Genomic DNA, 13,931 nt, shown 5'->3' with positions numbered 1-13,931 from the left:
TTTAAAAGTACAACAGGAAGGTACGACAAAAGAATTAGGCATATACTTTTACGTTGTTTTAAGCTATAAAGCTTGGTTGACCACACTGAGCTACAAATGACAAGAGAGCTAACGGAACATGGAGCTTAGGCACACGGTGAGGCATGCTAAGTCCCAGCAGAGGAAAGCCTACCTGGATGTGCACCTGCAGTTCCTGCTGTTTTGGGGAACCCGCAGCCACAAAAGTGATCTGATGAAGCACAGAGAAGCAGATGCACCTCACAAGCTGGGCTTTAAGTGAGGAAGAAATACCAGAAGACTAAGAGAACAGTGGGAGAACAAAGGAAGGAACAGACACAAGCAATAGAAATGAGTAGCTGAAAATATACAGTAATAGGAAATAGGTACGGTTAAAATGCTTCAGCAAAAGAGATTCACAGCATTAAAGTCTTAGCCATTGGCCACAAATATATTCTCAATGCAACACAGGGTAAAAAAATAATTATCTAAGACTTAACATTTTGAGAATTACATAACTGTATTAAGAAGTCGTACTGAATACCACTTTCTGTCTGGTAAAATTCACTGAAAGAAAGCAGTTTTATCGCTGAAGCTGCAGTGGCCTGTAATAATACAGCAATATGTAAAGTGACATTGCTAATCTATTTTTCATGAATAACATACAGCGTTGCATGAATTTTATTAGCATTAATTTCATTAAAAGAAACAGAACAAAAATAAGAACATTACTGGACTTGTAATATTACTGAGCAGTAATTATCCCATTTGCAAAAAGTTACAGTAGAAAAGAAAAAAAAATAGGGGTTCTGACAGACTTTACATATCTTATCCCAAGATATGGGTCAATCATCAGCTTCTGGAAAACGTGTTAGTAACTATTTGTGGCAAATAACACGTGCAAGGAAAAGGAAGAATGGGTGAATATACGCCTCTCTGCACAGTGCAGGATAAATGGGCGTATTGGGCTTAGCAAAACTGTACCTCCATCGAGTTTCAGGAAAACTACAGAACTCAGCTTAAGAAGCAGCAAGTTCATTCAGCAACTCTGTGCACTGTAGACAACTACAACCTCTTAGAACTTCTATAACATTGTAGTAGTCATCAGAATTGTTCTGTGGCTTAGGTATTTTTCCTCTTTTTTCTTTTCAGATTCTTTCTCCCTTCTGTATTTCTGCAACTTGCATTTCAATATCTTTTGCACTAAAAATCTGAGTAAGACAAAATTATAATACTACTGATTTCCAACTGTGATGCTCTAACCTATTTAATTACATTCCATAGCAAAACCTGTGCTGCTAAGTATTTGTAAAGCACTGCAAAGCGATGCAAACAGTCAGAATCAGATTTATTAATCAGGTGACAGTGAATTAAAAGACCACTGGTAACCAACAGTGCAGTGACCAGAGAGGCTGAACGGGGCTGCATCCCGTCCCACCCCTTAACACCAGCTACGATAAGGCTGAGCGAAAGCTGCAACACAACCTATGCCTGTGATACCTGAAATCCAACTGCAGACAAATTAAAACTGGTTTTGGTGTTCACTTGCCTCCTTAAAGAGAGACCAGAATTCTGTTGTAGCATATAGGATGTCTTCCTGTTGTTTCATGCTGTACTCTGGTATTAAACAAGCTCAGATGTCAGTCGGAACTATACTCCACCAGGTACTTTCCAAAATTTAAAAATGTAGAATCATAGAATGGTTAGGGTTGGAAGGGACCTTAAAGATCATCTAGTTCCAACCCCCTGCCATGGGCAGGGACACCTTTCACTACACCGGGTTGCTCAAAGCCTCATCGAACCTGGCCTTGAACACTTCCAGGGCTGGGGCATCCACAACTTCTCTGGGCAACCTGTTCCAGTGCCTCACCACCCTCAATGTAAAAAATTTCTTCCTTATATCTAATCGAAAACTATCCTCTTTCAGTTTAAAGCCATCAGCATTTATAAACACATAGGTAGTTACACCAGCTATCAGAAATTTTTATTCCTAAAAGAAAACAGAACACTCAAGAATTAACACTCTGGTGAGTATTCCAACTTTGTTGGGAAAATAAGCCTGCAGCACAGTTATTTTTTTCTAAGGGGAAAAAAAAAACCCACAACAAAAAACAAACCATAAGAAAATCAAAAACCTCACTCCTGACTGGAAAAAGGACATAGCAAATCAGCTTTGTCAGGGTAAATCATGAATTCGCCTTCAAATGACAAGGTTGTGTCCTTGTTTTCCTTTACCTTCATAAGTACGACATTGTAGGAAACTGGTGCTGCAGTGGTGCGTTTAATTTTCACCTCCCTGTGCTTGCATATCATCTTGGATTAAGCACGTGCATGTTTTTAGCTGAACTGTTGGCCTTCCACTGGGAATTCATAATTTGATTCACCCTTAACACACACAAAACATAAAAGCATGGAAATACATGATTTCTGAACCTGGAAGTGCAATCTTGTTTCCTTCTTTTAGTTCCATGGATGTTTCAAACCAGCTGGTTTTCTTGATAAAAAAATAAAAAGTGCCTGCAAAGAACACCTGGATTTATTTTTTACTTCTTTTGGTGAATAATCAAAAAATTGAGATTTTTTCCTTCCTCTTCGCTCTCCTGCACTGTTCTCATATTTGAAGGGGTGGAGAGGTATTTTAAACTTTGAGCAAATGTTAAAACTAAGAAATTAGTTTAATTAACGTCAAAAGCATTAATGCAAAGCACATGAATTCCTTAACTTCCTTAAATATTTGGGAAAATGTGTTTACATATTGTTGTCTCACCCATTTTCTCTGTGCTGTTTTCCTAAATATCCAAGACAGAGTTACTTACTGTTCTATTGTACTGGGAGAGATGAAATGCGTACTGGATTTCATAGCACACACTTATTGTTAAAATTTGTTATTCAAGCTGAAGGTCTAGAGACAGTCGATAGGAAACCCTAGGTACCTGTAGTTAGGCCAGGTAAATTTGAGTCCACCCCTTCACTCCATCCACACTTGAGAGTTACTGGAGGAAAAAAAACCCAAACAACATACCGCCCAAAACATGATGAGCTGGAGAAATGAACACAGTTTTGAAGATGATGTCTTTATTTTTTCCACCAACTATCACAGAACGGCTGAGGTTGGAAGCGATCTCTGGAGGTCCTCTGGTCCAAACCCTTCCTCCCTAAGCCAGGCCACCTAGAAAGAGTTGCCCAGGACCATGTCCAGACAGCTTGTAAATATCTGTAAGGAAGGAGACTCCACAATCTCTCTGGGCAACCTGTGCCAGTCATCCTCACAGTTTTAAAAAAAAAAAAAAAAAGTGTTTCTTGGTATTCAGAGGGACCCTCCTGTATTTCAGTTTGTGCCTGTTACCTCAGGTCCTGCCACAGGGCACCATTGACAAGAGCCTGGCTCCATCTTCTTTGCACCCTCCCTTCAGGAATTTACATACATTGGCAAGATTCCCCTGAGCCTTTTCTTCTCCAGGCTGAACGGTCCCAGCTCTCTCAGCCTTTCCTTCTAGGGGAGATGCTTCAGTCCCTTCCTGATCTTTGTGGCCCTTCACTGGACTCTCTCCAGTATGTCCATGTCTTCCTTGTACTGGGCAGCCCAGAACTGAACCCAGTACTGCAGGTGCAGCCTCACCAGTGCTGAGCAGAGAGGAACAGTCACCTCCCTCGACTTGCTGGGAATACTTTGTAGTAAGTAGTAACTGTTAAAGTAACTGTTCAAAAAAATTAAAATACTGTATTCCAATGCTATTTTTAATGCAAATTTTTGTATATACTCTAAAGCCTGTATTTTCCGCTTGTGATAGAAGCAATTAAGCTATGAAGAGATCACAGCATGTCAGGAATACTGTGATAAGGATCACTACAAGATGAAACGTTGCTATCGTTTTATCATTTTCAAAGATAATGATAATGTCTTATACAACCCACGCAAGTAGCATGTTGCCATACACCTTCCTACACTGCTTCCTGCATGAAATGTTCCCAACAGTGTCTTACACTGTTATAAATTAGCAGCAATCTCTATAGCTCCCAGCACTATCAATCTAAAGAGACACTACAAAAGTCACCTAACATTGTACCACCAGATGTTAGGGGAGATTTCATACATCAAGTTGAATGCACAGGTGTCACCTGGAATAATTTTTGCATGAAGATTTTGTATACCAGTTATATACTCGTTTCCTATAAAGTCACTAACACATACCTGTGGTAGCTGGTTTCTGCTATTATAGGAAGTTCAATGTTTTTTCCACCCCAAATTTCACAGCGTTGCAAACAATTAAATCATTGAAACAAGTATATTTACCAAGCATTTCACATTTTCGTGAAGGAAAGAAGCCCAAGCTTTTCTTGAAGAATTTATCACATGCTTTGCACCGGATTACTTCTTAGCAAAGCTGATTGCCAATTCCATGGTGCCCTTTTGAGCTCCTGTACCTTCTTCTGTGTAATTCTTTTCCAAAAATGCTTACCCAGTTTTACCATTGCCACCAATTGCATTGGCCCGTGGAGGACAGAAAGGAAGTTATAAATCTCACCACAACATACATTGACTCACCTGCTGTAATCGGTCTTATAAAGGCTCGTGTACATTTCGTACTAAGACCCTCTCACCACCACTATGCCATATGCAGCGCACAACTCTCCTGTCTGCCAGGTCAATCATTCCCCCTTGCAGCTTCTACTTAGACTCTGCTAACGTTTCAATACTTGATCCTAGGGTATCTGGGAACATAAAGAGATAAGAACAGCAGTTCTCAACTTTGTCATGCTGGCCATGCCTTTTTCTAGCAACTCGGTGTTTGCTGAAACTCTTCTGTAGAGCTAGAAGGACAGAAATTTCAAAACCATTTAACACGGTCCTGTGAGCAATAATTGAAGAAACTCAAATTAAATTCTGTCCATGGAAGAAACATTCCAAGTAAGCCAGGATGTAGAATACATCAGAGTTTTACAAATGCCATGTTGTTTATGGTGTTTTTTTCAGGTAAAAGCTAAGAATTTCTATTTTTAAGAACTGCCAAACTTTGGTACCTGTTTCTTTACATGAGAGGAAAAAAAGGCACACAGAGAGTTTCTCTCAAATGGAATTCAAAACTTTTATCAGTTTCACTGGCATCTAAGAATTAAAAAAATATTCTAACATAATAATAAAAAAAAAACTCTAACATTTTTTCATTTAAAAGGGAACTGGGAGGTAGGGAACCAAGAAGGCAGAATGATGGGCCCATAATAGTATAGAATAATAGAAGACTGCAAAGCAAAAACACTGCCACTTGCATTGGTAGGTAACTCTTCTGCTACTCTCTGCTCGCCCTGGGAAAAATAAAAACAAACAAACATGCAATAATGAAGAAAGAAGAAATTATGGGCGAAAGGTAAGGAGAAGTCCTAATCTCCAAGTTAAGAACCCAGATCTTGGAGCAAAAGGGAGTTGGAAGGGAGATCATGCTAACAGCAAGAACGGCTGTCACTTGACATAAGTACCTAAAGGCAACTTTCCCCACAAAGTTTCTTAGACACAACACAAAGTGTTTACTTACTTGCCAGTACTAGCAGCTACGTTAAAGCCATCAATAGCATTAAGAGGTGTAAAAAAAATAGCTAAAATATCAAATGGATAAAATGAGCACTTACAGTATCAACACAGTAATGAGAAATACTATCCGCTTGGAAACAAAGATAGGTGGATATAGAAGTGATAGTCACTGTTCAACTTTCTCTTTGGATCTTTTATTTCATTGGTGGCCAAAGACAGAGAGAAATTAATAAAATACACAGAACATACATAAAACTAGGGTAAAACTTCAAAGGATCCTTATGCCCTTCAGTCCTTCGCCTTAAAGCAAATGTGATCTTTGATTTTGCCTTCACCAAGGCATATACTCTTACATGTTTGCAGGTTTTAATCCATTCTACAGAAAAATTGTTCCAATTTACACATAACCAAAGCACAGAAGCTATTTCAACACGCTAGCATACTATCTTCCTCTCTCCTCTTCTCCTATGATGTTAGGAATATACTTATTTTCAAAGAGAATTAGTTTAAAGCCTTCTGACCAGTAAAGGTGGACACCGCTCCTGTCTGCACTGGAGAGACCAATTCACTGCAGCAGCTTTCAGCTACCTTAGCTATAGCTACGACAGAACAGAAAAGTTGTCAGTGCATGGGTTCAGACACTGGAGCTTGATTACCTCCATTGCTACAATGGTTTCTGGCTCCCATTGGGATCAGGCAGGCAGGATGCAGCTAGCCCATTTTGGAGGCAAGGAGAGCCTGGTACGAATCTGGTCTCAGGGACAAAAAGCAGGCTTTGGCAGTTTTGTTCACTCCATCAGCTCATGCACTGTAATAGCTTTCAGCAACCAGTAGGCACAAACTCAGCAATGAAAGGAGTAATTTAAAGCGGTAAATATCTGACTAAGTGCAAAATATGGACAATACCAGCTGCAGTCACGTGACCATTTCTTAACTCAGAGGACTTCCTCAACCCTGCCTCTATCCGTCTTCATTTAGTAATACTACTACTGCCCTTAGTCATTGCCTCCACAACAAACCAACATATTCAACAGTTTCCCTGCAAGTGGAATGGAAGCCTAAATATAATCATCTAGATTGCTCTCTTGCTACTGCTTCCAGTGGCACAGCTGCAACGCTGGCAAGGAGAGCTTCTAGTGTGAACAGACCATACACAGAAGGGTTCACCATATTTGTTCCAGTCCAGCTTGAGTCAATTACAAAACCCCTTGATAAAGGGCAAAGTATGACTCAAAATTCTCTGGCATAAAAACTCCAATAGCAGCCTAGTTGCTGTTTGTGTTCCTTGAGGTATGGCTAATACACAAGTTTTCAGTATCTATATAGAAAAGTTTCTAGAAAAAATGACTCATGAACAACATAATCACAAAGAAACACAAGACAACATTCAGATGGAATCTACTTTTTTTTTTTCTGTATGAACAGGCTACCATTTCTTGAGGCAAGTGTCAAGCCTTTGTAAAGCTTTTACATCTTTTTCTGTATTCTTGCTATAATTTATTATAATATTATTTCCGAAACCAACTATGCTTTTGTGACTTAGTCAGCTTGAACCTTCCTTCTGATCCTGTTAATATTTGGTTCAGAATTCAACAGCCACCATCAGAGACATGCAATGACTATACAAAAACTTTTAATGCATAAAGTTGACTCTCATACAGTCCATATACGCAGTACTTAGATATAAGTACTTAGATAATTACAGACTACAAATATATATATATATATCAAGTTCACACTTACCTCCCAAGACTGGTGGGTACCAGCTGTGTCTGTCTGGTGCAGTTCAGGACTCCCACTGCAATCAAAGCCCACAGTCAAAGCAGACATACCACAAGGTCTACAGCCATTGCTTTGTGTGCAGCACTATGGAAAAGCTGACCAGTTTTGGCATCCCAGCAAATTAAGATATTTACTGGCCCAATACACAAGCAAAGCACAAGACTGAAAAGGCTGGATACAGGTATTCACCATAAAATTCTTCATCTCCAATACATCAACAGCTTATTTCTGATCTTCAGAAGTCAGTTTGTGGTCAGTGTTATAGTTGCACAACTCCACTCGAGACCCACACAAGTGACTGAGGCAAAACAGACTTCCCTGTGAAGAAACTACTCCCTGTTAAAACAACATAGACTACAGGAATTAAGGCTTAATCAGATTATCCTTTAACATGATCTCAAGCACAGTTGTGAACAGATTTGAAAGAACATCTCAGATGGTTGCAATCAATCAGCTTGCTCACAGGTATTCTGCTGGTATTTAGTATTTGAAAATAAGAGTCTGTATCTGTGAGTTTTTCATTCAGTTTGGCCTTTCACATTGCTCTCTTCTGTAAGGGGTTTTGTTGTTTTCTTTTTAAGTATATTTTTTAATCTCAGCTCTTTTATACAGTAATATTGTTTGGTCTCTCTGCATTATTATTTCCAAATTATACAATAAAGTTCTCACAGATCAATACAGATGAGGAACAGTTATGTTTGCCAGTGCTTCTTAAAAAAGAGCTCATAATGGTGATTATTTTCTTGTGAAAATGAGCTATTTTTCTCAAGTGATACTCACTTTTTTAAAGAAGTCGTGCAAAGGAAACTGAACCTGACTCCCTTTTTTAACAGATTATAATAGAAACAATTGGTTTGTTTTCAATACTCAGGATCGTTGGACACTTTTAAGTGGAAACCTAAGAGTGCTGAACTGCTTACCTGCTAAAGTTGCAAAGCAGTGCATAGTACATTCTACTGTGAATGGACTCTCAAGAGTGAGTTTGAGATAGCGTGACCTAAATGGAGATTGCCACAAAAAGCAGCAGCTCTGTTCTTCTCAGCCACTTCTACATAGACATTCTTGCAGCTTCCCCTGAACTGGATTTACCAATCACACAACTTTGTGGCAACTCACCAAAAAAAAAAAAATCACTTTGCATCAGATCAGTGAGTTTAGGACTATTTTCTTCAGCAGCAGTTTTCTTGCACAGTTGGTTAGGTGTAACATCAAATTGCACCCTCAGTGGGTGGTCATAACAGTTTGACCACCAAAAAAGGACAGTTCCATCTCCTCCTCCAACTTCTTCCTTCACTCCCCTCTTCTCTCACAGAGCTATGGAGTTCATACAGTTGCACGTTGAATCAATTCAAAAAGCAAATGAAGAGTTATTTTTCTGTGAGGTCAGTGAGTTGAGTCAGTTCACAACACGTGAAAGAAGCATCAGAAAGGGCACCAGGCAGGAGATGACAGTGCCTAGGGTAGCGCAGAGACAGGGGGAAGAAGTGGCACCACTCAGGAACATACACTTGTATGAGAGTTTAGACTGATCTAAGTCAGTGCTACTGTGGCTCTCCTCTGTGAATTGCTCCCCTTTCTCCTGAGCCTCTGCTGGCTTTCACCTGAACTTGGCTAGACACTGCAAGAAATCTTTTCTTCCTGGCTTATCTCTCTGCCAGCCAGGCTTCCAGCCTGGCATACCATGCCTCAGCCAGGCAGCAAAGCCAGCACAAAAGTGACGATGGAAGAGCACAGCTCGGAGTAAGACCCTTGTCTTGCAGTGGCAACTAGCTACCACCAGTTTAGTGGTCACATGGAACTGTATGTTGAGATGAGGCGTATGCTCTAGGCACTTTTGCTAACCAATTTGCTGAGTTTCCATGCAGTTTTGCCTTCATTCAGTCCTCGTCTGAAGGAAAATATTCCTTGTGGTGGCAAATGTTCACAAATGTTAGTTAACATATGGAAAAGGGGTTTCATAAATGAGACAGGCATGTCAAGAGATAGCTTCTAGGGCAGAGGAGGAGGATTACAGCACAGATTTAAGCCCAAAGTTGTCTTCCAACTCTCCAGGAATATTTCCAATATCATCCTCATTTCTTTTGCTGAATTTGATCTCTAGGTTTGCCTTTCTTGTTCCTCTCAGTTTGCCTGCAACCAGTACACAGCTGCTTCTGATATCCAAGCAGCTTGTCTCTGATGACGAGATGCAAACAGACCCGCATAAGATGATTTTTTAAAAAAAAGAGGGATTAATAAGTTTTAAAAACCAAAATAATTCCCAGTGGCCCCATAAGAATCCTTCAGCTATGTTCAAATCATTTATATAGGAACCCAAGCCTTCATATCCTAGTACCAATCTCCCAAATCACTGTGTCCACCTTCACAATGTTTTTCATAAATCCAGCCTTTAAAGGACTTTCATATACTCCATACCTGCAACAGAATGAATTGTGGAGCAGTAGCACTAGGAACAATACCTGCAAAAGCCAAACAGACATGATCAACCAGTGCATACCATTTTCCTCATAGTTTCTTCCTCTTGAAGCTTGGTGAGAGATTTTTTTTTCTGTGTATCCAACAGAGCTGTATCTAGCCCTCAAATTCCAACCTGTTAGATAAGGATAAGGAAATTGTTCTTATTTCCAATATTAACTTTATTTATGTTATGCAGAGGAGACATTATAATACCAAGTATTTTCACAAGGGCATCAGCAAACAGCTACGTGGAGGCTCCATCATCTTCCCTGAACAATAAATAACAGTCTGACATCTGTTAGGAAGGAAAAATGATAAGGTGCGGTGAACATCACAGCAAAAAGTTTCAAAGTTGTGAAAGTTGTGGTTTACAAATACAGTACAGAGAGGCAGCCCCTGAACAAAAGGCTCACAACCAAAGTAGAAAACAAAGGAAATATGGTGGTTACAGACACAAGAGCCCAGGGAGATAGCAAGACAACACAGATCAATGTGATAAGCAGTATTCTCAGTCTATTCGCTGTTGGTAGGTGCAACCATGGCTAAACTGACCTAAAAGCTAACTGCTGGCAAAGAAGGGCAATGCTGCTCCGCTCTTGTGCCCCAGTACTTGTCTTCCCTTGCTTTGACATTGAAACTCATGTGCTCCCAATTTGTGAAACTCAACAGGCAGAAAACAGCTTTCATAGAAAAGCAATTGTTTTTCTGCTAATTTAGCTTCCTTAAACATCTCCCCGCACAATCAGATGAGTAAATGTGACGGCACAGGAGACAGAGTGGGAGTACGTGGCCACGAGTGTAGAGGGGGCCGAAGGAAAAACGTGGCTTTTGATAACAGCTAGCTGTGAGGTTTACTTAGCTATAAGATAACACCAGACTGCAACTTAAATGCTGTCATTGCTTTCATTAGTATTTTGGTGGGGAAGAGTTTTGAAGGTAAGCAATGAAGTACCACAGACGTTTATCAGACATTTCATATCCACAGGTAGAAAGAAAGACGAAGACTGCCGCTTTGAAAACTTCTCAGAAAGACTAATGGAAAGGATGTTAAGGTCAACATCTCAAGAACAGAGAACTTCATTTCTTTCTTGGTTGATTTGAAATTCAGTGTTTCGCCTCATAAACCCTTTTCTTAGAAGACACAAATCAATAAATACTGAAAAAGAAAGAAAAACAGACCAGCACTGTGTCAGGTCTGACAGTGGGCTGAGGAAAACAAATGAACAATATGATCAGTGATAAATAAACTATGATTTTGAGCTGAAAGTCTCAAGCATGACTGAAACAGCACATAAGCATCTCCTCCTTTGTTTTCTCAATCTTCCTCAAAGATGCTCTCCTACCAACAGTAAGAAATTGATGCAAAAGAGGGCTTACAGGAACAAAAAAGTAGTCTGTTCCTTGCAGAAATTTATCATCTTACCCAGCACTCAAGAAAGAAAAGCTCTTTGAGCACACTACCTGCAAAACTCACCTCTTTTTACACAACTTCCTTGTGATAAATATTTTCCTTATCAACTAAGACCAAAGCTCTGCTACATCATAACCAGCATCAAATTTCTCAGTTTCTGTGACTATTTTACACAAAGTACACAGAGGGTAAAATACTACATAAATGAATGCAGAAAACTGCACATTATTTTAAAAAGACATAAGCTGATTATATCGGTTGTTATATCAGGCAGTTAGGAAGAATTAATAGACTATGGTTTCATACTTCTACTATAAATCTTTATTCTTGAAAAAAAAAACAAACCAACAGGTACATACAATCTAGCCATCAATTCTACTTGTTTTAGAGCTCATATAACTTCCATTTTAAATGGGCAGCAAAAGTTTTCATAGACAATTTCTTGTTACATTTTCAATCCAGTAAAAGTTTTATCCTCTGTTCTAGCCCTACAATTTATTACTTTGCTTACAAAAATTAGGTCTGAACCAATAAGTATCAAAAAACATAGGAGGTTTCATCTGCTTCTGTTCACCAGATTTGAACACTAGCTCTTCCACTTGGCTCTTCTCTTCATAATTTCTGATGAATTTCAGGTTTTTGTTTCCTATCCCCAGAGAGCAAGATTACCTCTATTCTTGATTCATGGGTTATAATTTCTTGCCCATGCCAGTGTCTAACCAACTTTTAGGGTTGATGCTGACCAAACACTATGAGGAAGTCTGGGAAAGACAATCATCAATGAGAAATAAAATCTATACTTAATATTTTCAATAAACACATAAACCTTGAATCCTACAGAACAGAATTGTTCCAAACTGAATTATTCCCAATAGCTAAATCAGCAGGACAAGATGATGCACCGCATAAGGCAGAATCAAAGACCCACTTGGAACAAGTAGGAAAGAACGTAGCATTTAGAAATTGCATAATAATTTATTTCAGCAACAGTATCTTATTCTTGAAAAAATACATACACTCTAATATGTGAAGGTATTTAGAAAGATATGCAAAATCACATTTTAGCATTATCAAAGACTAGTATTATTTAATAATAAAGTGTAGATTCATAGAATCACAGAATGGTTTGCATTGGAACAGACCTTCAAGATCATCTAGGGGACACCTAGGGACACCTTCCCCTAGATCAGGTTACTCAAAGACCCATCTGATCTGGCCTTGAACGCTTCCAGGGATGAGGCATCCACAACTTCTCTGGGCAACCTGTTCCAGTATTTCACCACCCTCATTGTAAAATATTTCTTCCTTATATCTAATCTAAATCTACCCACTTTCAGTTTAAAGCCATTGCCCTTTGTTCTGTCACAACACAAGCTTGTAAAAAGTCCCTCTCCAGCTTTCCTGTAGGCCCCCTTTAGGTACTGGAAGGCTGCAATAAGATCACCCCAGAGCCTTCTCTTCTCCAGGCTGAACAGCCCCAACTCTCTCAGCCTGCCTTCATAGGAGAGGTGCTCCAGCCCTTGGATCATCTTCGTGGCCCTCCTCTGGACCCACTCCGACAGCTCCATGTCCTTCTTCTCTTGAGGGCCCCAGAGCTGAACGCAGTACTCCAGGTGGGGTCTCACCAGAGTAGAGGGGCAGAATCACCTCCCTCAACCTGCTGGCCACGCTTCTTTGGATGCAGCCCAGGATACAGGGCTGAAAGTGCACATTGCTGGCTCATGTTGAGCTTCTCATCAACTAGCACTCCCAAGTCCTTCTCTTCAGGGCTGCTCTTGGTCTATTCTCCACCCAGCCTGTACTTGTGCTCGGGATTTCCCCGACCCATGTGCAGGACCTTGCACTTGGCCTTGTTGAACTTCATGAGGTTCGCACAGGCAACACCTCTCAAGTCTGTCAAGGTCATCCCTTTGGATGGCATCCCTTCCCTCCAGTGTGTTCGCAACACCACACAGTTTGGTGTCATCAGAAAACTTGCTGAGGGTGCACTCGATCCCACTGTCCATGTCACCACCAAAGATGTTAAACAGCAAGAGCCCCAGTACTGACCCCTGAGGAACATCACTTGTCACTGGTCTTCACCTGGACATTGAGCCATTGACTGCAACTCTCTGTCTGTGAGCATCCAGCCAATTCCTTATCCACCGAGTGGTTCATCCGTGAAATCCATGTCTCTCCAATTTAGAGACAAGGTTGTCGTGTGAGACAGTGTCAAATGCTTCGAACAAGTCCATGTAGATGACGTCAGATTACGTTATTTAACAAAAGACTCATTTTTTATTCCTATAGAATCAATAAAAGAGACGCATAGGTATTATTATGGCCCACACGCCCATCAGCATGGCTTCTAATTAGTATTTTAATTTAGAATTTTTCTTACTGATATCCAGAGCAGACCCAACTTGATTTTCAGACAAATTTAATAGTAATATACATTGCTATTTTACTTGCAAAATAATATATAGTAATTATGGAATAACACTGTGATACTTTTTCTAGAGTATCTTTTCAGACTAGAGTCATGCTTTAAAATTTCATGCTAAATAAAAAGAAAACATGGGGAGCGGTAAAAAGTATTGCTACTTCCTTAAAGCAAAATAAATACTAGAAATCAACAGTTATTATCTTTTTCTGGTTTCATATGTTGCTTAGAGAAAATTACAGTCAATTCCTCTTTGTAGGGTAGTTCAAAGGCAGTTTACCTATTTCTAGGACACATCCCTTGTTGCTATTACCTAAAACAAGGGCATACCAGGG

This window comes from Tauraco erythrolophus, chromosome 3 (assembly GCF_009769465.1).
Source record: "Tauraco erythrolophus isolate bTauEry1 chromosome 3, bTauEry1.pri, whole genome shotgun sequence".
In the NCBI taxonomy this organism is placed as follows: Eukaryota; Metazoa; Chordata; class Aves; order Musophagiformes; family Musophagidae; genus Tauraco; species Tauraco erythrolophus.
This window is presented reverse-complemented; position numbering follows the sequence as displayed.